At 46.0% G+C, this 24,810-nt stretch overlaps 1 protein-coding gene across 1 annotated transcript in view; it reads right to left on the bottom strand.

Moving 5' to 3' along the window:
* LNX2 (ligand of numb-protein X 2) overlaps window positions 1–4,563 on the bottom strand; it is a 145,092-nt gene extending 140,529 nt beyond the window's left edge. Inside the window, exon 1 of the mRNA XM_044286119.1 lies at window positions 4,424–4,563. The gene's annotated coding sequence lies outside the window, so the exon portion shown is untranslated. The remainder of the gene's footprint in view (window positions 1–4,423) is intronic.
* Window positions 4,564–24,810: the final 20,247 nt, after the last annotated feature.

Below are 24,810 nucleotides of genomic sequence, written 5' to 3'. Positions count from 1 at the left end.
ACAAGAATAGGACATTTCTACAGGAGTTTTAAAAAAAATAGCGGCATGCGCACGGCCAGAATTCGTGTTTTGCGGATCTGCAAAACACATATGGTGGTGAGCATGAGGCCTAAGGCTCTTTGGAGAGATTATCTTAATTAATTCAGACTGTAATGGAACCAGGTCTGACTAGATAGCTCCAGCCATGTTGGATCGTAGGAGAAAACTGTCCGCAATAGCTAGATTAAGCCATGTCGTCTCTGCACAGCCCTTCTTACTAAGGTTTTGTACTAAGTTAGTCCATTGAAAATCCGAGGCCTCGGGAGAATGTCATGCACCAACCACCTCAGTCTATAGAGATAAGAGTCGTAAATTTCGACAATTCTATTATCCAATGTGAGTTCCTAATGTATTGCCCTTTCCAGCGTTAATAACCTGCCCTCTGTATTGTCTCAGGTCATGAGAACTGTCACAAGTAGATGCTTTATGGGACGCTCTGTAGCTGAAGACTGTACTGGGAGATGCTTGCAGAGTACAATCAGTCACCTATAGAGGCTTTATGGTGCACCCTGTCACTGTGGTCATAAGATATTAATGCCTCAATTGTATTAACTGTATTGACATACTTCTGGTTGGACTGTCTGCAGGGAGCATCCGTCATGACAATATCTAGAATATAGTGCTAGATCTTTGTAATCGCCAATATTCTAGATTTTTTTCATCAGTACCCATGATCCCTCACTGCTTCTTGCTTGTGGGCCAATGAGAAGGCTGCAATATCTTTGACTTTAGGAGTACGGTTGATCGCGAATTTTCGTATCGCGAATTTTCCCGATTGCCGATTTTCACAATCAAGAAAATATTGACGAGATCACGAATATTCGACGAATATTCACCCAAATATTCGCAAAATATCGCAAATTCAAATCAACAGTCCTTTGTGTCAAAAAGGTATAAAAAGCCCCTTGTAGAAATAAAAAAGAAAGGGGCCAACTCTCCTGCACACTACCTTTGCGCACATCGTGCTGTCTGTTTGTATTCTGCTCTGCTGCGTGTCTGAAGATGGTGATACCCTGCTCGAAGAAGCCTCAGAGTCAGATGTCTGGGAACTCTAACATGGACAACCCCTTTAAAGATGGCCTGTCAGTTTTTCTGAACTTGTATCCCCCAAGGAATCACAGTTCTGGATCATCGTTTCTTAAGGCCTAGTGCACATGGCCGTGCCTGTATTGCGGCCCACAAACAGCGGGTCCGCATTATATGGGCACGGGCCGTGTGCATACCATTCACTTGAATGGGTCCACAATCCAGGAGATACGGTGCAGTGCGTAACGGAGGCACAGATTGGAAGCCAACAGAAGCACTATGGAGCATGCACAACTTTTTTGTGGTGGGGACCATCAGATGCGAATCGCAGACCCCATTCAAGGGAATGGGTTTACATCCGCAGACGGCCCGGGCATTGCAGACTGCAATTTGTGGTTTGCAGCAAGGGCAAGGTTGTGTGCCTGAAGCCTAAAACTTTGTCTACTCCCAAAAATTATTTAAAAAATTTACAACTTGTCAATCCCCTTCCCCCTCATCAAAATCTAAGGCCTAGTTCACATATGGATTTTTCACTGACGTGTGCTGCCCGCATTTTCCAAGGACAGCACGCGTACTCATTGATTTTGATGTGTTTGTTCACACATCAGTATTTTTTTTTTTTTACTGACTGTGGGTAAGTGAAATAATCAAGGAGACATGCACTACTTTGGCCCATTAAAGTCTATGAGGGACGTGTTTGGTCCATTTTTCACTGACCACTAAGGCCTCGTTCACACTTCAGTGTTTGGTCAGTGATTTCCATCAGTGATTTGTGAGCCAAAACCAGAAGTGGAGCCTCCACAGACATGAGGTAGAAGGGAAAGATCTGCTCCTGTTCTGTGTTTAGAGTTGCACCTGGTTTTGGCTCACAAATCACTGCTGGAAATCACTGACTAAACACTGAAGTGTGAACGAGGCCTAAGGCTGAGTTCACACGAGCGTGACAGATTTGGTCCGGATGCGTTCAGGGTGCGTTCAGTTAAACTCGCACCATTTTGCAAGCAAGTTCAGTCAGTTTTGGCTGCAATTGCGTTTAGTTGTTCAGTTTTTTCCGCGCGGATGCAATGCGTTTTGATGCATTTTTCACACGCGTGATAAAAAACTGAATGTTTACAAACAACATCTCCTAGCAACCATCAGTGAAAAACGCATTGCATCCGCACTTGCTTGCAGATGCAATGCGTTATTAACGCAGCCCCATTCACTTCTATGGAGCCAGGGCTGCGTTAAAAACGCAGAATATAGAACATGCTGCGATTTTAAAGCATTGCAGAAGTGATGCATGAAAAAAAATGCTCATGTGCACAGCCCCATTGAAATGAATGGGTCAGGATTCAGTGCAGGTGCAATGCGTTCACCTACTGCATTGCACCCGCGCGGAAATCTCGCCCGTGTGAACTCAGCCTAAGGCCTCTTTCACACGAATGTGACGGATTGGCTCCGGATGCGTTCAGTGAAACTCGCACCATTTTACAAGCAAGTTCAGTCAGTTTTGTCTGCGATTGCGTTCAGTTTTTTCCGCGCGGGTGCAATGCGTTTTGATGCGTTTTTCACGTGCTTGATAAAAAACTGAAGGTTTACAAACAACATCTCTTAGCAACCATCAGTGAAAAACGCATCGCACTTGCTTCTGGATGCAGCCCCATTCTCTTCTATGGGGCCAGGGCTGCGTGAAAAATGCAGAATATAGAACATGCTGCGATGCGTGAAAAACAACGCTCCTGTACACAGACCCATTGAACTGAATGGGTCCGGATTCAGTGCGGGTGCAATGCGTTCACGTCACACATTGCACCCGCGCGGAAAACACGCTCGTGTGAAAGGGGCCTTATTTTTTTTCAAGGATGCCAAACGGACACGGAAATGTGAATGAGGCCTAACACTACCCGCACTCTTTGGACAATGTCGGAGCATGTAGGGACACACACCCTTCTGCTAATCTATTCATTCCTTTCTGGGGGGGAATAACAGAGGAGCGACACAAAACATGTCCCAAAATTAGTATTTTATGGAGAGTACAATTATTTATTGAAGCAAGACATCCCAAGAATGGTGACAGCTTCTGTAAGTATTGGCAAGCAATGACACTATGGATGCAGAAGTCACTTGACTGCTGCCGCCGTGCAGTCCCGCAGTTCATGTTACAGATCACTCAAGGCAGTAAAAATGTAATAACACGTGGCATTAGTAAGTGTGATAACTTTTTATTTTATGGTATATGGCTAGTAGAAACTGGACGTCCCTTGAATAGATATTCTTTAGTGTAAGTATACGTAACAGGTCTCATTAGGACGTTGCCTTCAGCCCATAGCGAGGAGGCACTGCAGCACTGAAAGTTTTCCTCTGGAGTCAGCCAAGGTAAATGTTTCCATAAGTCGGATATGTTTTTGGCAGCAGGCTTCCTCCAGATCTGCAGCAGGGTCTACACCTCTGTAATCAAAGCTGCAAGTAACGTACCAGCACCCAAAGATCAACAGCTGCCACATCTCATCTTACTGGCAAATATACCCAGGGGCGAAAGTGGATCCTTCCCGTCATTTTCACACATGGGACGCGAATTTAACCCCTTCAGCGGTGCAACGGACTGTGGGCTCGAGGTGATCCAACCGAGTCCTCTCCACGCTGATCAGCGCGTCGGAGTAATTATCACTTGCTTAATCATGTCGTTTATAGAGTATAGAGCAAAGCCAATTAGTCGGTGATGCTAACCGTGAGTTGCAGGTACCTAGTGCATCAATGGGGGGGGGGGGGGGGAGACGCTGGCTGGGAGACCACAACAAAAGAATTCAATTAGGCATGACTGATTCTGGCAGGAGGCACGGGCATCTCTGCCACTACATGAATAATTCCAGGGGTTCCTAACGTTCCATCAACCGTAAATCCCCGTCTGGTTACGGCCATCATGTGCTGGTTACTTGGCACATACGGCGCACGCATCTCAAGGAAAAAAATAAATAAATTATGCATTTTGCATATGTTGCAGGTTTTGTTCCGATTCCCAATTTCCCGGCTTTACGCTGGGCTAGCTCATTCCCATTGCAATGCTCAACTTTCCCATTGCACCAAGGCACCTGATTACAGAATATCCTTTCCACTTGTCACCCAGTGAAAGTTCGCTGGGTAAAAAGTGAATACCGACGAATGGACGTCGGGCATTGTGCACGATTTATAGGTATGGGCAAAACAAAGGGGAAGCTCTAGGAGTGTTGGGTCTATTTGACAGTAAGTGGGCAGCCCTGCCCAATGTCAGACATCATAATACACACCCCCGCACCTCATGCATCAATGAGCTATAGACCCCCCCCCCCCCTCCTTTTACCCCTCTAGTCTCCCCTTAGAAATAAAGAAGTTAACTCACCCCTGCCTGTGATATCCTCCTAGGCAACAAGCCGGGGCTTAGCACATATATGTGTTAGCAACACAGGACAGTCCTGATCGCCTAATATGCCTGAGTGGGAGAGGTGACGGTCAGAGCCCCCCCTTCTCCTCCTCCTCCTATTGCTGCTGCTGACACACTCCTGCCAAGGCTCCGCTGCAGCTCAACCCAGACTATGGTTACCCAGGAAACCTAAAAACCCACCCCATTCCAGTATAGAAAGCCAGTCGTGTCCTTGACTGGCAGCCGCACTGGACCAATAGGCATTGCGAAGGGGTGTGCGAGATTGCTCATGCAGTTGCTGTAGCCTGGTAAAAAGCAAGTGACAGGTTAGGGATCAGCGTGCCCACTTCTGTGGAGTTGGGCTGCGTCTATGCCTTTGCAGTCAGTAATAGAAGATAGTAATAAATAATAATCCATATTTTAACTAATAATAAATTAATAATAATAATAATATTGATAATGTGATGATTTTTTTTTTATATAGCACCAACACATATCGCAGTGACAAACATTATAAGACATTGCCGCTATTACACGAGCGTATTTGCAATCTGTATACGGCCCGGATTTTATGTCCCTGAATCCGCTGCTGATGTTAATGAATAGAGCTATTCACATGGGAGCATAATTGACGCCGGTATTGCAAATCTGCAGCACGTCCTGGTTTTGCGCGTATTTCTTCCAAATTTGCACATTATAGTCCATGGAGTGCATCCGAGCTGCATTTTTTGTGCGTCAGATGCGGACCCACTCACCTCAATATATGCTGTCTGTATCCGTACCTCGCCAAAAAAAACGTCCTATTCTTGTTCGTATCACGGACAAGGATAGGAGTGCTCTACTGAGTGCTGCAAAATGCGGAACGCACTTGACCAGTTATCCGTGTTTTGCTGAATGCAAAGCGGACACGGTCGTGTGCAGGAGGCCTAAATCCGGATGAAATACTGAAGCATTACGGATGGCATATCATCCGGAATCCATGCGTTTTCCAGAGCCAGAATACTGATGGATTTCAATAAACTCGTATGAAAGCGGACATTTAAAGAATATCACCGTACATTTCACCTCTGCGAACTGCTCTTTCTGTACATACCGGGTAAAGAGGATGGTTTGTCTGGAAATAATGGACAGATGTAAAGGAATATGCATTCAAGGCTGAATTCATTCCTGCAGTGAAAACATTGTTGCCGTCACCAGGGAAAAAAAATAGTTTGAAGTCTAGATTTATAATGAAATTGATTTCCCCATGGATGTATGGGCCGCCATGCATGACCATGAAATTACTGGTGGGGGAGGGGACGTGAAAAATGCATCTTTTTAATACTGAGGTGCAAACACATCCCACGGGGCTGACCGTTACCCTGCAATATCTGCGGCACACAGATCTGTAACATAATGTAAGCGAAGCCTGCTTTTTATTAGGTAAATGGAAACTGCAAATTACATAAGTGTCTGCTTTACAATAGATCAGGCACTAGAACACTTCAAGTTTTCTTACTTTACTCAAACGGGCCGCCTTTGAAACAAAGACTGATCATAGGGCCCCGTGCACACAACCGTATTCACATCTTGTGTGGGTCAGATGCGGACCCATTCACTCCAATAGGGCCACAAAAGATGCGTCCACGTCGTATGTCCGTACAGCAGCCCCACAAAAAAGATAGAAAATCTCCTGTTCTTGTACGTATTGCGGAAAAGGATAGGGCATTTCTATGGGAATTAAAAATAAATAAATGGGGGCTTGCGCTCAGCCAGTATCCATGTTTTGTGGATCCGCGATTTGCACACCACAAAACACATACGGTCGTGTGCATCAGGCCTAAAGCCCATTGAATTTTTTCATACAGTGCTACAACTATAAAGTGCCAACTCCTGTCCCTGCCAACCAGGGGCGGACTGGGAATTTAAAGTGGCCCAGAAAAAAACCTAAAAGAGGCCCCACGATGTAGGGGAGTCCTAAGTGACAGAAGGTGGGGCAACATAAGTAGGTGAGGACAACACAAGTAGATGGTTCCAACAATGCTGTAGTGCAGCACAAAGTACCACCCCAGCAGAGCCAAATCCCACAGTGCAGCACACAATACTGCCACCCCTGCTGCAGTATGCAACTGTATCACAATCCTGAGGACAGCGATACAGCTGAATTCAGGAGGGCATCTGCATAAGTACCTGATTCTCCTAGCATTAATTACTACTGAGAGCATCAGATCATTATGTATCCAGCTGGCGACCATTAGGAGGGCTCGGGTGGCTCCTTGGGCATCGGCCCACGGGAAATTTCCCTGTAGTGTATATGGCCAGTCTGTCCCTGGTGCACATGCATGGCATCCTGTCCATTGACAGCAGGGAAATTGGGAATGCAAGTATTTACTAACCAGCCCTGGCTGTAGACAAGACTTCTTCTGTCCATGAGTTTCAGTAAATAAAACCAGATCCAGGTATTTGGCCACATCACTCTATGACCGAATGTCACTTTGGGATCTACAACCAGTTTTGGTTCTACAAATTCAGTTTCAATATACTGTATGATTATGTGCCAGTTCAGCTACTTCTGCTGTTTTAAAGGGGGTTGTACGGTTTTCTCATATTGATGACCTATCCCCAGGACAGGTCACCAATATCAGATCGGCGGGGGGCCGACTCCTATACCCCCGAAGAGAATGCGGCTCTCCAGACAGGGCTGCCTTCTCTACACTGTTTATCTGCCCGCCATCTACATAGCAGAGGTGGAGCTCTGCCATCCCATTCACTTCAATGGGACCGAGCAGTTGTAGTTACACTCCCTCCCAATAATTATTTGCTCCACCACTGCAATGTCGACAGCGAGCGGGTAAACAGTGAAGAAAATGCTGTGCTCACTAGTGCGCTGCGTTCTCTTCAGTTGATCGGCAGGGGAGTGGGAGTCAGACCCCCTCCCCCTTCCCCCAGTCTATTTGTGAGAATAGGTCACCAACATGAGAAAAATGCACAACCCCTTTAAGCTTTGCTTTATTAGGACTCATGAGTGATCAGTGATTGCATCTTGATAGAACTGTCTGAAGAACTGCAGATTGAAATTCTCCTCCGGTGTACTCTCCCCCTTCCCCCATGCTTTACATTGCAACTCTGTCAAGCCTAGCTGCTGCATATAAGCTCAAACAGACATCACAAACAGGAACAGCACAGGACGCCCATGCGGGGCCACGTGCGGCTTGGGGACACGTGAATGCTGAGGCCAGCCACTGGCTGCAGCAGTGCACGTGACCCCGTCTGTGCAGAAAGTTGACAGATGGGCACTGGGAGTCCAATGAAGACAGCTCAGGAACTAAACAGCAGGGACCAGGTGAGACTTCTCAATAGGTCCCAATGTCTGGGGGTTATAGGTAATTTAAAAAAAAAATGGACAACCCCTTTAAGCTCTCCTTTTGCTGCAATTTTAATTTTCATTCTGTAAATAAGAAGATCCATGTTTTCAGTTGTGATGGGGTGTGTTGATCCACATGATGTATTAAAGGTATTTTTTAGGTCTTTGAACCCGCACTTTCAATGATCCCCATGCTCACAGAGGTCGGACCCCTACAGCTCATGATATGGTGATCAAGTGTTTTGGTGCACAATGTTATTGAGAACTACAAAGTCCATTACTGGTTGTAGTAATGGTATCCAGTATATCCATTGAGGGGCTTATATTACACATATAGATTGCTGGGCCCATTGGAAAAATTGGGGAAAAAAATGGGGAAGGGTTATAGTCAGAGGCCTAAGGCCTCTTTCACATGGGCAAGATTTCCGCGCGGGTGCAATGCGTGAGGTGAGCGCATTGTACCCACACTGAATCCGGACCCATTCATTTCTATGGGGCTGTACACATGAGCGGTGATTTTCACGCATCACTTGTGCGTTGCGTGAAAATCGCAGCAGGTTCTATTTTGTGCGCACAGCTCACAGCCTGGGAGTTTTTTTTCTCCCGGGCTGTGAGCTGTGCGCTGCGATTGGCCAGCGCTGTAGCCTCGGAGAAGGAGACGCCCACAGGACAAGGGCAGACACCGCCTACTATAACTTAGAGAGTGAACATACCGGAGGGCATAACGGGAGAACAGAGCGGCGCCCGGGGATAATAGTAAGTGCAGTGAGATCCCCGGGCGCCGCTCTCCATGGCAGCATACTTCATTCACAATGTTTTTCAAGGTGAAAGGTCCTCTTTAAGGTGAGTTAAATTTTTCATTTTTTAACCCCTCCAGCGCTATTGTACTATGCATTCTGTATTAAGAATGCTATTATTTTCCCTTATAACCATGTTATAAGGGAAAATAATACAATCTACACAACACCTAACCAAAACCCGAACTTCTGTGAAGAAGTTCGGGTTTGGGTACCAAACATGCCGATTTTTCTCACGCGCGTGCAAAACGCATTAAAATGTTTTGCACTCGCGCAGAAAAATCGTTCATTTTCCCGCGACACACCCGCATCTTATCCGGCCCAAATCCATGACGCCCGTGTGAAAGGCCCAAGTTATGGGGAAGGGGTATAGTAGGAGGCCTCAATAATCAGGAGCCCCTATGGCACAAGGACTTCATCCAACCTTTTCAGGTATTGTAATGACCTTGTAATTTACTGGTTGGGGTTATTCTTCTGGAGAATAAAGCGCATGGAATTATGAGGGAGTTCAAAACTGCTGTAAAGGAAAACAGTCTTAGTTGCCCATTGAAACCAGATAGATCCTTTAATTTTCCAAAGGAGCTGTGAAAAATAAAAAGTGAAATTTGATTGGTTGCTATGGGCAACTAAGCCTATTTTTCTGCACCCCAGTTTTGATAAATCTTCACGGCCTGTTTTTTAGCTTTTTCATGGGTTCTGTCTGGTATGTACTTAACCCCAGTCACCTGAGTGGAGCTTAGATACAATACCAGACACAGCCCATAGACAAGAGAAGCTGTTTCCATTAAAAGCAGACCTTTTTTTTTTTATAAACCCAATGGGGGACATTTAGTAAAACTGGCCTAGTTGCCCATAGCAAACAATCACATTAATCCTTTCATTTTCCAAAGGAGCTGTGAAAAATAAAAAGTTACTTTGGTTTTGATCAATCTACCCCTAGTGTGTTTTTTTTTTTTTGCATTTTACTAGAAATATTATATCACCCAAATCCTGACCTACGCCAACAGCTGTCTGCAGATGAGGTGCTGGCTTAAAGGGGTATTCCAGTTGGTTAATGTTATCCCCTATCCCAGCGTTAGGACCCCCACCGATCACAATAATGGGGGCCCTGCATCCCCTGCAGTCCACCTGCATGCGGGTGCTCCATTCATTACTAGTGCTGTACTCTGCTATCTCCATAAGGCCTCTTTCACACGAATGTGTGCGCTCCATGACCGTTTTGCGGACCACATTTGCAGATCCACAATAAACGGGCGCTGTTCCGTGGGCATTCCGCATGACAGATGCGGACCCATTAACTTGAATGGGTCCGCAAATCCGGATGGTGTGGAACGGAAGCACTGAACAGAACCCTATGGAAGCACTACGGAGTGCTTCCGTGGGGTTTCATCCCGCACTTCCGTTCCGCAACTAGATAGAACATGTTCTATCTTTTTGCGGAATGGGCGGATCGCGGACCCATTAAAGTGAATGGGTCTCCGATCTGCTGCGGCTGCACCACGGTTTGTGTTTGTGCATTGCAGCCCGCAATTTGGCCTAATTCCCATACAAACTAATCGAGAGGCCACACGCATGTGCAGCCGGCCACTCCATTCTTTTCAGGGGGGCTGCAAGTGGTACAGGACCTCCATTCTTGTAATTGGTTGGGGTGTGGATAGAAGATAACTTTAACCAAATGGAATACTCCTTTACTTATTATGCAAGTCATGTCCGGTCCAGGTTTTGGCAGCACCTGGCTGTCCTTAAATAGGCAGCTGGGCTCAGTAGAGATGTCTCCGTTTTTGGGATCTGAGGCTTTGTGCTGTGCTGGAGGGCTGAGACCCGTACGCTGGGGAAACAGGCCCCCTAAAGCCTTCTGTGGACTACTGGAGGCAGAACTGCCAGCAAGGTGACTTGTGTTATATGAACTTTCCATTGTGTATTAATTAACACCAAGACTGAAAAGTTACGTGCCGTTTTATGCAATTGCCTCAAGTGTGAATAAACACTTACGTTTTGAGTCAAGAAATCGTATTTTGCCTCTGTACTGCGCCCGCTTACCCCATCTACCAGAGCGAAACCCCACAATATATATATATATGTTTACATACATAGTACAAAAAAAAGTACAATAAACAAGAGGCAAATGAGTAACAGACTGGTAAGGGGGTTTTCTTGCTATGAGCGCTTACTTTCTTCAAGAGAAGGTAGAAGGAGACAGTAGGTGAGGGACAAAGCTGCTCAAGTGGCTGTTTTACTATTTTGTAGTTGGGTCCAAATTGATGGAAGGCAGGGCCAACAATACCGTGAAGTGGCACATTACACCACCCCAACAGAATCAAATACCACAGTCCATCACAAAATACTGCCAGCAGCACAAAATACATCCCCAAAAACTTCCACTGGCCGGCCGCGAGGAGAGCCCAGACGGCCCCCTGGGCATCGGCCCACCAGGAAATTGGTCAATCTGCCGCTGCCTATGTGTGCTGCCACGGTCCTGGTCACCAGAGAGACTGGTGCTTTTTCCTATCATGTGCAATCATGTCCACTGTTGCTGAATTGTAGGGTGGTCTTAACCCTGGAAAAGAGCAGTGTATAATGTGATGGAAAAATGAATACAGCCAGTGAAGGAAGCAATATAGACAATCATAATATATTAGTAAGTGGCTTGTATTAACTTTCTCTACATGATAAATGCCACTAGCTAAAGTGAGACAACCCCTTTAATAACTTGAACTGGATTTGGCATGTAAATGGGTAAGGGTCACTCATTAACTGCACAGACATTAACAATCAACTTTAAAACTGCACCAGTCTGGAATAAATCAGCACACTGGCCCGGTTCTCCGCTGTGCTGCGGCCGCTACGTGCAGACTCTCTACCACTGAAAGATATTAATGAAAACAACCTGTAAAATGGAAATGTAAAAATACCTGCTTTTTAATATGTTCATAATGGATTTTTCCCCACATCCATTTTCTGATACAACAGCTGTGTCCGCTTGACATCTGAAGCCTCTGTAAGAAAAAACGAAACCACACTGGGAGTGACATAAAAGTGCTGCTATACAGTAGAAACCATACAGCCACAGTGAACACAGGGATAAAAAGGAACCTTCACAATGTGCAGCAAACACAATTTGATAGGAAATGTTTAAAGGGGTTGTCCCATCACGCCATTTCCATGATGAGATGGGACTAAGCGCCGACTGTGGTGGCCGGAGTTTAAGGGGTTGTTCGGGTTCAGAGCTGAACCCGGACATATCCCCATTTTCACCCAGGCAGCCCCCGACTTGAGCATCGGAGCAGTTCATGCTCCGATGCTCTTCTTTGCCCTGCGCTAAATCGCGCAGGGCAAAGGCATTTTTCAGAAGTTTCTGTGACAAACCGGGCTCTCCATGGGGCTGCCAGGAAGCCCGGTGACGTCACCGGCACTGATGGGCGGGCTTTAGCGCTGCCCTAGCCAGTAAAATGGCTAGGGCAGCGCTAAAGCACGCCCATCCTAGATGGTGATGTCACCGAACACACGGCAGGGCGGAAACTTCCGCCCGTCAGTGTGTTATTGTAAACAAACTGCGCGATCTAGCGCAGGGCAAGGGAGTGCATCGGAGCATGAGATGCTCCGATGCTAACAACAGGGGGGCTGCCTGGGTGAAAATATGTGTATGTCCGGGTTCAGCTCTGAACCCAGACAACCCCTTTAAGAAAACGGCTGGATGCCTGGGGATTGTCCCATTTCAGCCATAGAACAAATGGATGTGGGACAAACCATTTCATTTTTTAAGTGCTCTGCTCATGACTACATCGGACTCTATTAAGCTATTAAACCAATGTGCTCTTTCATCGCTGCTAGTCCTGTGCACAATCCAACACAATCCTGTGCATGCAGTACTTTTGTCCATCTAAGGCCTCATGCACACGACCGGTTTTTTTTAAGGTCCGCAGGTCCATGATCCGTGGCCGTTTTTTCGTCCGTGGGTCTTTCTTGTTTTTTGGAGGATCCACGGACATGAAAAAATAAAATAAAAATCTAAGTCAAGTTTGCCATTGAAATGATAGGAAAAAACGGACACAGATCACGGACGCGGATGACAATCTTGTGTGCATCCGTGATTTTTCACGGACCCATTGACTTGAATGGGTCCGTGAACCGTTGGCCGTGAAAAAAATAGGACAGGTCATATTTTTTTCACGGCCAGGAAACACGGATGCGGCTGCCAAACGGTGCATTTTCCGATTTTTCCACGGACCCATTGAAAGTCAATGGGTCCGCGAAAAAAAACAGAAAACGGCACAACGGCCACGGATGCACACAACGGTCGTGTGCATGAGGCCTAAGGCTACTTTCACACCTGCGTTTGGTGTCTGCACAGACGGATCCGCTCCTATAATGCAAACGCTTGCATCCGTTTGCATAACTGTTTTTTTCAGATCTGATTTTTCACTTTGTGAAAACTCAGATCCGACAGTATATTCTAACACAGAGGCGTTCCCATGGTGATGGGGACGCTTCAAGTTAGAATATACTAAAAGAACTGTGTACATGACTGCCCCCTGCTGCCAGGCAGCAGGGGGCAGACCACCACCCAACTTTCCCCCTGTTTTTAACTCATTGGTGGTCAGTGCGGCCGCCCCCCCCCCCCCCCCTGTTTTTAACTCGATGGTGGCCAGTGCGGGCGGCCCCCCCTCCCTCCCCCGTTTTTAACTCATTGGTGGCCAGTGCAGCCGGCCCCCCCTGTTTTTAACTCATTGGTGGCCAGTGCGGGCGGCCCCCCTGTTTTTAACTCATTGTTGGCCAGTGCGGGCGGCCCCCCTCCCCCCCCTGTTTTTAACTCATTGGTGGCCAGTGCGGCCGGCCCCCGCTCGCCCCCTTAATTAAAATGACCGACCCCTCATCATTGGTGGCACAGTGTGCGGCCTCCCCTCTCCCCCCCCTCGATCATTGGTGGCAGTGGAGAGTTCCGATCGGAGTCCCAGTTTAATCGCTGGGACTCCGATCAGTAACCATGGCAACCAGGACGCTACTGCAGTCCTGGTTGCCATGGTTACTTAGCAATATTAGAAGCATCATACTTACCTGCTGCGCTGTCTGTGACCGGCCGGGAGCTCCTCCTACTGGTAAGTGACAGATCATTAAGCAATGCGCCGCACAGACCTGTCACTTACCAGTAGGAGGAGCTCCCGGCCGGTCACAGACTGGCCACCAATGACTACCAGGCAGCAGTCATGTACACAGTTCTTTTAGTATATTCTAACTTGAAGTGTCCCCATCACCATGGGAACGCCTCTGTGTTAGAATATACTGTCAGATCTGAGTTTCACGATTTTACCATCAAATCCGATGGTATATTCTAACATAGAGGCATTCCCATGGTGATGGGGACGCTTCAAGTTAAAATATACCATCGGATTGGAGAAAACTCTGATCTGATGGTATATTAATAGGGACCCTGACTTTACATTGAAAGTCAATGGGGGGCGGATCCGTTTGCAATTGCACCGTATTGTGTCAACGTCAAACGGATCCGTCCCTATTGACTTGCATTGTAAGTCTGGACGGATCCGTTTGGCTCCGCACGGCCAGGCGGACACCCGAACGCTGCAAGCTGCTTTCGGGTGTCCGCCTGCTGAGCGGAACGGAGGCCAAACGGTGCCAAACTGAGGCATTCTGAGCGGATCCGCATCCACTCAGAATGCATTGGGGGAGTACGGATCCGTTCGGGGCCGCTTGTGAGAGCCTTCAAACGGAACTCACAAGCGGAGCCCCGAACGCAAGTGTGAAAGTAGCCTATGAAAACGAATCTCAAATGGAAATTACTCAAATGGATGCCAAATGTGCATAACTGATGCACAGGATCTGATTTTTTTTTTTCCTGTTCTTCTGACGGATCAGAAAAACTGAAAAATAATGGTGATGTGAACTCTCCCTAAGGGCTCATGCACACGACTGTATGTAGCTTGTGGTCCGCAAAAAATACGGATGACATCTGTGTTTAATTTGCAATGGCTTCTGCACTGCTGCAAGAGCCGATGCCGGTGGTCGGACATCCACAAATCAGATACTGATGACCTATCCAGGCGATAGGTCATCAGTATAGAAGTCTCGGAAAACCCCTTTAGGCCTCATGCACACGGCCGTTCCATGCATTGAGGACAGCAATTTGCGATCCCCAATGCATGGGCAACATCCGTGCGGAGGCCGGGACGGATCGAGACCCATTCAACTTGAATGAGTCCGTGATCTCTCTGCACCTTAAAAAAAATAGAAAATGTTCTAATTTTTGCGGTACAGAGGCACGGACAGAAACACCACGGAAGCAATCCATAGTGCTTCCGTGCCTCCATTACGCATCGCTGCTCCGAATTGCGGACCCATTCAAGTGAATGGGTCCGCATCTGTGATGCGGGGAGCACACGGCCGTGTGCATGAGGCCTTAAAGGGAACCTGTCACCTGGATTGTGGGTATAGAGCTGAGGACATGGGTTGCTAGATGGCCGCTAGCACATCCGCAATACCCAGTCCCCATTGCTCTGTGTGCTTTTATTGTTTAAAAAAATAGATTTGATACATATGCAAATTAACCCGAGATGAGTCCTGTACATGAGATGAGTCAGGGACAGGACTCATCTCAGGGTAATTTGCATATGTATCAAATCGTTTTTTTTACACAATAAAAGCACACAGAGCTATGGGGACTGGGTATTGCGGATGTGCTAGCGGCCATCTAGCAGCCCATGTCCTCAGCTCTATACACAAAATCCCGGTGACAGGTTCCCTTTAATAAGATAGAGACTAATAGGCTATATTCTTCTGAATTTAATATTTAAAGGGGTATTCCGGTTTCAGGAAATAAAGATTATTAATTGTATAATAGAATGCTACAGAATCATGGAATACACTTGCTTTCAATTGATTACAATTTTCGGTAACTCTGCTTGCTCTCTTTTATGAGAATCTTTATTGATTACTGTCTTGGGATGTGATGGACACCCATGATTAAAGGGCTATTCCGGTTGTTAGTAGTTCGCCCCTAGCCACAAAATAGGGGATAACTATTAGATTGGTGGGGGTTCTAACGCTGGGACCCCCACCTATCACGAGGACCGTGTAACCCTCTGCAGCCCCTCTGAAATGAACGGAGCAGCTGATCGCACATGACTGTGGCCGCTCTATTCATATCTATGGGAGTTCCTAATGAAAGTTTCTACTAAATGACAGCAAGCGGAGATCTTGAAAACTGTACGAACTTCATGCAAAGAAACTTAGCTTTTCACTGGACAAAGAATAATTTTTTTGCTGAGACTGTAATATCCCTTTAAGTAGCAAACCCTTGTGCCTGTGGCTGGCTTCACCGCCATCTATAAATGTGTGTGTATTTTCCACTTGACAGTAATTAATCTGAGTTGCTTTGGCAAGAAATAGAGCAGCATATTGTGCCCCTTTCCCGCTTGTTTTTGTTGCATTCGCTTTCTTTAAGCCTAAACCTTTTCTCCAAATTGCTTCATCATTTGGTCATTACGTATTCTGCAAAAACCGCCACACTGTACAATTTCTGAACCCAAACACATAATCACCGGCCGTGTTAATAACTTAACATCCGATCACGTAACAGGCTTGTGATTTGGCTTGTCCTTCCACAGAAATAATAAGACCAGACGGGAAATTCACAATCTATAATGTGTTGGGTATAAAAATGAAGGTTTTTTTGTGCAATCCATCACTGCCGCTTAACATTTGGTCAATATGCCTAACTTTCCCAGCACAGTATTTCAGCTGAAGGCGGTAATGGCGAGAACAGAAGATGCCAGAGCAGAACAAAATGTGATAATGGTTGTTCAGTACAAGTTATTCTCTTTATTAGGGCTCGTTCACACGAACGTATTTTGCGTTCCGTATACGGGCCGTTTTCTGGGTTCCGCATACGGTCTGTATACGGAACCGTTAATTTCAATGGGTCCGCAAAAGATGCGGATAGCACTCTGTGTGCTGTCCGCATCCGTTGCTCCGCAAAAATTATGAGTCCTGTCCTATTCTTGTCCGTTTTGCGGACAAGAATAGGCATTTCTTTAACCACTTAAGGACCACAGGTTTATACCCCCCTAGTGACCAGGCCCTTTTTTACAAATCGGCACTCCACAACTTTAGCGCTTTATTGCTCGGTCATGCAACTTACCACCCAAATGAATTTTACCTCCTTTTCTTCTCACTAATAGAGCTTTCATTTGGTGGTATTTCATTGCTGCTGACATTTTTACTTTTTTTGTTATTAATCAAAATTTAACGATTTTTTTGCAAAAAAATGACATTTTTCACTTTCAGTTGTAAAATTTTGCAAAAAAAACAACATCCATATATACATTTTTCACTAAATTTATTGTTCTACATGTCTTTGATAAAAAAAAATGTTTGGGTAAAAAAAAAATGGTTTGGGTCAAAGTTATAGCGTTTACAACCTATGGTACAAAAATGTGAATTTCCGCTTTTTGAAGCAGCTCTGACTTTCTGAGCACCTGTCATGATTCCTGAGGTTCTACAATGCCCAAACAGTAGAAAAACCCCACAAATGACCCCATTTCGGAAAGTAGACACCCTAAGGTATTCGCTGATGGGCATAGTGAGTTCATAGAACTTTTTATTTTTTGTCACAAGTTAGCAGAAAATGATGAATTTTTATTTTATTTATTTTTTTCCTTACTATGTCTCATATTCCACTAACCTGCGACAAAAAATAAAAAATTCTAGGAACTCGCCATGCCCCTCACGGAATACCTTGGGGTGTCTTATTTCCAAAATGGGGTCACTTGTGGCGTAGTTATACTGCCCTGGCAATTTAGGGGCCCAAATGTGTGAGAAGTACTTTGCAATCAAAATCTGTAAAAAATGACCGGCGAAATCTGAAAGGTGCACTTTGGAATATGTGCCCCTTTGCCCACCTTGGCTGCAAAAAAGTGTCACACATCTGGTATCGCCGTACTCAGGAGAAGTTGGGGAATGTGTTTTGGGGTGTCATTTTACATATACCCATGCTGGGTGAGAGAAATATCTTGGCAAAAGACAACTTTTCAATTTTTTTTTATACAAAGTTGGCATTTGACCAAGATATTTTTCTCACCCAGCATGGGTATATGTAAAATGACACCCCAAAACACATTCCCCAACTTCTCCTGAGTACGGCAATACCAGATGTGTGATACTTTTTTGCAGCCAAGGTGGCCAAAGGGGCACATATTCCAAAGTGCACCTTTCGGATTTCGCAGGCCATTTTTTTACACATTTTGATTGCAAAGTTCTTCTCACACATTTGGGCCCCTAAATTGCCAGGGCAGCATAACTACGCCACAAGTGACCCCATTTTGGAAAGAAGATTCCCCAAGGTATTCCGTGAGGGGCACGGCGAGTTCCTAGAATGTTTTATTTTTTGTCACAAGTTAGCGGAAAATGATGATTTTTTCTTTTTTTCTTTCAAAGTCTCATATTCCACTAACTTGCGACAAAAAATAAAAAATTCTAGGAACTCGCCATGCCCCTCACGGAATACCTTGGGGTGTCTTCTTTCCAAAATGGGGTCACTTGTGGCGTAGTTATACTGCCCTGGCAATTTAGGGGCCCAAATGTGTGAGAAGTAGTTTGCAATCAAAATCTGTAAAAAATGACCTGTGAAATCCGAAAGGTGCACTTTGGAATGTGTGCCCCTTTGCCCACCTTGGCTGCAAAAAAGTGTCACACATCTGGTATCGCCGTACTCAGGAGAAGTTGGGGAATGTGTTTTGGGGTGTCATTTTACATATACCCATGCTGGGTGAGAGAAATATCTTGGCAAAAGACAACTTTTCCCATTTTTTTTATACAAAGTTGGCATTTGACCAAGATATTTCTCTCACCCAGCATGGGTATATGTAAAATGACACCCCAAAACACATTCCCCAACTTCTCCTGAGTAAGGCGATACCACATGTGTGACACTTTTTTGCAGCCTAGATGCGCAAAGCGGCCCAAATTCCTTTTAGGAGGGCATTTTTAGACATTTGGATCCCAGACTTCTTCTGGCTCTTTAGGGCCCCTAAAAAGCCAGGGCAGTATAAATACCCCACATGTGACCCCACTTTGGAAAGAAGACACCCCAAGGTATTCAATGAGGGGCCTGGCGAGTTCATAGAATTATTTTTTTTTTGGCATAATTTAGCAAAAATTGATTTTTTTTTTGTTTTTTTCTCACAAAGTCTCACTTTCCGCTAACTTGGGACAAAAATTTAAATCTTTCATGGACTCAATATGCTCCTCAGCGAATACCTTGGGGTGTCTTCTTTCCAAAATGGGGTCAGTTGTGGGGTGTTTGTACTGCCCTGGCATTTGAGGGTCTCCGCAATCATTACATGTATGGCCAGCATTAGGAGTTTCTGCTATTCTCCTTATATTGAGCATACAGGTAATGAGATTTTTTTTTCCGTTCAGCCTCTGGGCTGAAAGAAAAAAATGAACGGCACAGATTTCTTCATTCGCATCGATCAATGTGGATGAAAAAATCTCTGCCCAAAAAAAAAAAGGAGGGGAAAGGCGTCTGCCAGGACATAGGAGCTCCGCCCTACATCCATACCCACTTAGCTCGTATGCCCTGGCAAACCAGATTTCTCCATTCACATCAATCGATGTGGATGAATAAATCATTGCCGGGATTTTTATTTTTTTTTACATACAAAGTGTTTGCCAAAGCATAGGAACGCCGCCTCCTCCTCAGCTCGTATGCTTCGGCAAACGTATTTGTTACTGCAGAGTAGAAATCTCGTCTTGCAGCGCCGCATACGCCGACTTGCGTGTAATCTGACAGCAGCGCAATGCTTCTGTCAGAATGCACATCAGTGCTGCAGCTGCTTGATCGCTTGGTCCACCTGGAAGGTAAAAAAACAAGAAAACAAAAAAGAAAAAACCAGGCCGCAACGCAATAATTTTATTAACATTAACTTTAGAGAACATTAACTTTTCTAAACTTTTGAAACAGAACAATAACTTTTTTGCTTACCGGTGATTTTTTATTTTATTTTTTATTTTTTTACCTTTATTGGACAAACCTCTCCTTCCCCATGGGACAATGTGCAAAGCGCAAATCGCCCAAACATGTGGCGAAGTGCATTATGCACTTTGTCCCAGGTGAAAGGAGAGGTTTGTGGCAGCTCTGTGTGAAAGGGCCCTAAGACCCCTGTGTGCCTGTCCTGTGTACGCAATCCCTATGCTAATAGTGTACCTGAGTGTGGAACTTGCGGAAACACTCCCCTATGCATAGGGCAGGCTGGTCAGGACAGTCAGGACAAAAAAAGGTGGTGTCACGCCTTATTCCACCCCTGCTACAGACACGACATCTTTTTCTTGTGGAACGTTGAGTTGGGGTACCAGGATAGACAGACGGGAAGTGTCTGCCATGTAGCCGGCTCACTACATCAGGGCCTTGGGGCACGGACCCTCCTGGATACAGGATTTCCGAAATGATCTCTTCCTGGAATTTTAGGAAGGATCCTGTTCTCCCAGCCTTACTGTAGAGAACAAAACTATTGTACATCGCCAATTGGATCAAATAAACAGACACCTTCTTATACCAGCGTCTGGTTCTGCGGGAAACTAAATAGGGAGCCAACATCTGGTCATTGAAGTCCACCCCTCCCATGTGAAGGTTATAGTCGTGGACAGAGAGGGGTTTCACAATGACACCAGTTGCCCTTTCAATTTGTACAGTCGTGTCTGCGTGAATGGTGGACAGAAGGTAAACGTCCCTCTTGTCCCTCCACTTCACCGCGAGCAGTTCTTGGTCACACAAGGCAGCCCTCTCCCCCCGTGCAAGTCGGGTACTAACGAGCCGTTGGGGGAAGCCCCGGCGACTAGGTCGCGCGGTACCACAGCATTGAATTCCGACTATATGTAAGTGCCGAAAGAGGGCCACGCTTGAGTAAAAATTGTCCACGTATAAGTGGTACCCCTTGTGGAATAAGGGTGACACCAAGTCCCAGACAATCTTGCCACTGCTCCCCAGGTAGTCAGGACATCCGACCGGCTCCAGTTTTGAGTCTTTTCCCTCATAGACCCTAAAACGATATGTATAGCCTGTGGCCCTTTCACAGAGCTTATACAGTTTGACCCCATACCGGGCGCGCTTGCTGGGGATGTACTGTTTTATGCCAAGGCGCCCGGTAAAATGTACTAGGGACTCGTCTATGCAGATGTTTTGATTAGGGGTATACGCATCTGCAAATCTGGATGACAAATGGTCTATGAGGGGCCGAATTTTGTGGAGCCGGTCATAAGCAGGGTGGCCTCTTGGATGACAGGTGCTATTGTCCGCGAAATGCATAAAGCACATGATGACCTCAAAACGTGCCCTGGACATTGCAGCAGAGAACATGGGCATGAAATGTATTGGGTCTTTAGACCAATATGACCGCAATACATTTTTTTTTGTTAGACCCATGCTGAGGATAAGGCCCAAAAAAAATTTAAACTCGGAAACAGTGACTGGTTTCCACCGGAAAGGCTGGGCATAGTAGCTTTCCGGATTGGCGGTAATAAACTGTGTGGCGTAGCGGTTGGTTTCAGCCACAACTAGGTCATAGAGATCCGTGGTGAAGAACAGCTCAAAAAACTGAAGGGCCGATCCTAAATGAGCCGTCTCCACGCGAACTCCAGACTGGGCGGTGAAAGGGGGCAATACGGGTGCGGCGGAATCAGGGGATTGCCAATTAGGATTTGCCAGCACCTCTGGGAGACTAAGGGTTCTACGGGCCTGTGAACGCGGTGGCTGCGACGGGGGAGTTATTGCACGTGCCACCGTACCAGCTGGAACTGCCCTTCTGGTGCTCGCCACTTCACCAGGGAATACGGCAGTGCTGGTAGAAGGTCCAGGCTGTGCTGCGCTGCTGGTGTATGCCGCACCATAAACAAGATCAGCGCTAGCACCACTCTGCTGCAAATGAGGATCATCATGCAGGGTAGGCAGAACTCTTACATGGGATCGGGTACGTCTGGCCGTAGCAGGGACCTCTACCTCGTCATCCTCACTAGCCGTTAGAGTGCCACTGCTGTCTACAGGTTCATATTCTGAACCACTGGATTCAGCGGATAAGGCGTCCCCATCGCTTTCATCCATCACGGTCAGAATCCTGTAGGCCTCTTCAGCGGAATACCCCTTGTTTGACATTTTGGGTTCACTAAATTTAGGGGGTATTCCTCTGAGACTACCCAGGAAAAAGAGCAAACCTACCTAGTAAAAAGGAGTGCTTGCGAAGTAAAGCTGCGATCGCTAATAAAGATCCAAAAAGCTCAAAAGTGATCTTTTATAGCGGCGCAGCGATTTTACGGTTTTTGCAGTGATCAGAAAAAAAAAAATTCTGTCACTGCGGTGGGGCGGACTGAACGCAAGTGTGCGCACAAGATCAGGCCTGATCGGGCGAACACTTCGTTTTTTGTAGAACCTAAGGTGACCCTAATGTACTTATATAGATCTGATTGCGATCAGTATTGATCACTTACAGATACTATATAGTACTAGTGCTGATTAGCGACAGCGATGACGCTGATCAGCGACAAATCAGTGACTGCGGTGCGGTGGGCTGGGCGCTAAACTACCTAGCAAGTAGCTAACTACCTGGCAGGGATGAGGGACCCTAACAGGGGGGGGGGGGGTGATCAATGACAGGGGGGTGGATAAGGGGGTGATCAGGGAGTCTAATATGGGTGATCAGGTGCTAAATAAGGGGTTAAATAAATGACAGGGTAATATCTAATGTGTAGTGTGGTGATTTGATGCTACTTACAGAGCTGCCTGTGTCCTCTGGTGGTCGATCCAAGCAAAAGGGACCACCAGAGGACCAGGCAGGAGCTATATCAGACGCTATTTTCAAAATAGCGTCTGACATAACCATTTCATTGGACGATTCAAAAATCCACAGCCTGCCAGCCAATGATCGCGGCCGGCAGGCTGCAGATGAACTTGTGAACTGCGCAATCCTGTGAACGCGCGCTCCTGTGAGCGCGCGTTCACAGGAAATCTCGGCTCACGCGAGATGACGCCAATCGGCGTTAGTGTGACCTGGGAGCGCCGCAGCATTGACGCCTTTCGGCGTTAGTGTGACGGGAGGAGGTTAAAGGGAACCTGTCGACTCCTAAAAAACATCCCAAGCTGGCAGCAGTACCTGAGAGTAGCCAGCAGCGTGTTTGTAACGATCCTTTTCTTTCTGCAGGTAGTTGAAGCAAAAGCTGTAAAAACGATATTAAATCCCCTGCCGGCGCGCTTCTCTACTCAGGCGTGAAGTCACGGAGGTAGCGGCCTCCTTGCTTCAAGTCACGGTAACCACGCCCCCTTCCCTGCCCCTTCACTGTGACTGACAGCCGGCAGATCGGCAAAGCCAGCCGAACTCTCGTGCATAAGCGCTGTCAGTCACAGCGAAGGGGCAGGGAAGGGGGCGTGGTTACCGTGACTTGAAGCAAGGAGGCTGCTACCTCCGTGACTTCACGCCTGAGTAGAGAAGCGCGCCGGCAGGGGATTTAATATCGTTTTTACAGCTTTTGCTTCAACTACCTGCAGAAAGAAAAGGATCGTTACAAACACGCTGCTGGCTACTCTCAGGTACTGCTGCCAGCTTGGGATGTTTTTAGGAGGTGATAGGTTCCCTTAATGGGCCTCCTGTTCCGTTCCGCAAATTGCGGAAGGCACACGGGCGGCTTCCGTTTTTTGCGGAGCCGTAATTTGCGGACTGCAGAAAACGGACCGGTCGTGTGAACGAGCCCTTAAAGAGACATTCCACCTATATTTTATTGGAGAAAATCAGATTAAGCGTCCGCTTTTCACTTAAGACTGATAGGAGATGCTTTGGAAATCAATTTTCAACTGAGCAGTGTCCGTGGAATACGGATCACACACGGAGGGTAAAAACAGACACATGGACCCAGGAGCATCTTCATGGATGAAACACGGACGTGGAAATGTGGACAAGGCCTAAAGGGAATCTGTCAGCAGTTTTGAAAATACTAAACCGCTGACAGCAATAGGTAAGGGTTGGGAAGAGCAGGACAAACATACCTTTTGTGGAGCTTTTATTATCAGGAGAAGTGAGAATATGCAGACTTATTCTGCCAGATTCTGGTCCTACAAGTGTACTGGGGGAGGGACTTCAAAGTGAAGTGCTCTCTAAATGTATCTGCTTCACAGTCCCTTCCTTCTGAGTGACAACTGTTATGGTATTCTGATTGCTATAGTTGTCAATGAGAGCAGAGAGGAGGACCTGTGATGTAGCTCAATGCACAGAGCACTTCACAGTGAAGCTCTGCCTTTATTGCACTTAACCCCTTAAGGACCAGGCTCATTTTCACCTTAAGGACCAGGCCATTTTTTGCAAATCTGACCAGTGTCACTTTAAGTGCTCATAACTTTAAAACGCTTCGACTTACCCAGGCCGTTCTGAGATTGTTTTTTCGTCACATATTGTACTTCATGACACTGCTAAAATTGGGTCAAAAAAGTTAATTTTTTTGCATAAAAAAATACATTTTTTACCAAAAATTTTGAAAAACTAGCAAATTTCAAAGTTTCAGTTTCTCTACTTCTGTAATACATAGTAATACCCCCAAAAATTGTGATGACTTTACATTCCCCATATGTCTACTTCATGTTTGTAGCATTTTGGGAATGATATTTTATTTTTTGGGGATGTTACAAGGCTTAGAAGTTTAGAAGCAAATTTTGAAATTTTTGAGAAATCTTCAAAATCCCACTTTTTATGGACCAGTTCAGGTTTGCAGTCATATTGTGAGGCTTAGATAATAGAAACCTCCCAAAAATGACCCCATTCTAGAAACTACACCCCTCAAGGTATTCAAAACTGTTTTTTCAAACTTTATTAACCCTTTAGGTCTTCCACAAGAGTTGATGGCAGATGGAGAAACAATTTTGAAATTTCTATTTTTTGGAAAATTTTCCAATATAATCAATTTTTTCCAGGAGTAAAACAAGGGTTAACTGCCAAACAACACTCAAAATGGGTTGCCCTGATTCTGTAGTTTGCAGAAACACCCCATATGTGGTCGTAAACTACTGTTTGGCCGAACGGTAGCACATAGAAGGAGGGGAACACCATATGGGTTTTGGAAGGCAGATTTTGCAGGACTGGTTTTGTTTATACCATGTCCCATTTGAAGCCCCCTGTTGCACCCCTAGAATAGAAATTTCAAAAAAGTGACTCCATCTAAGAAAGTACACCCCTCAAGGT

The sequence above is a fragment of the Bufo gargarizans genome, chromosome 3 (genome assembly GCF_014858855.1).
Source record: "Bufo gargarizans isolate SCDJY-AF-19 chromosome 3, ASM1485885v1, whole genome shotgun sequence".
Classification (NCBI taxonomy): Eukaryota; Metazoa; Chordata; class Amphibia; order Anura; family Bufonidae; genus Bufo; species Bufo gargarizans.
Note: the sequence above shows the minus strand (reverse complement) of the source record. Positions and strands in the feature narration are given on the sequence as shown.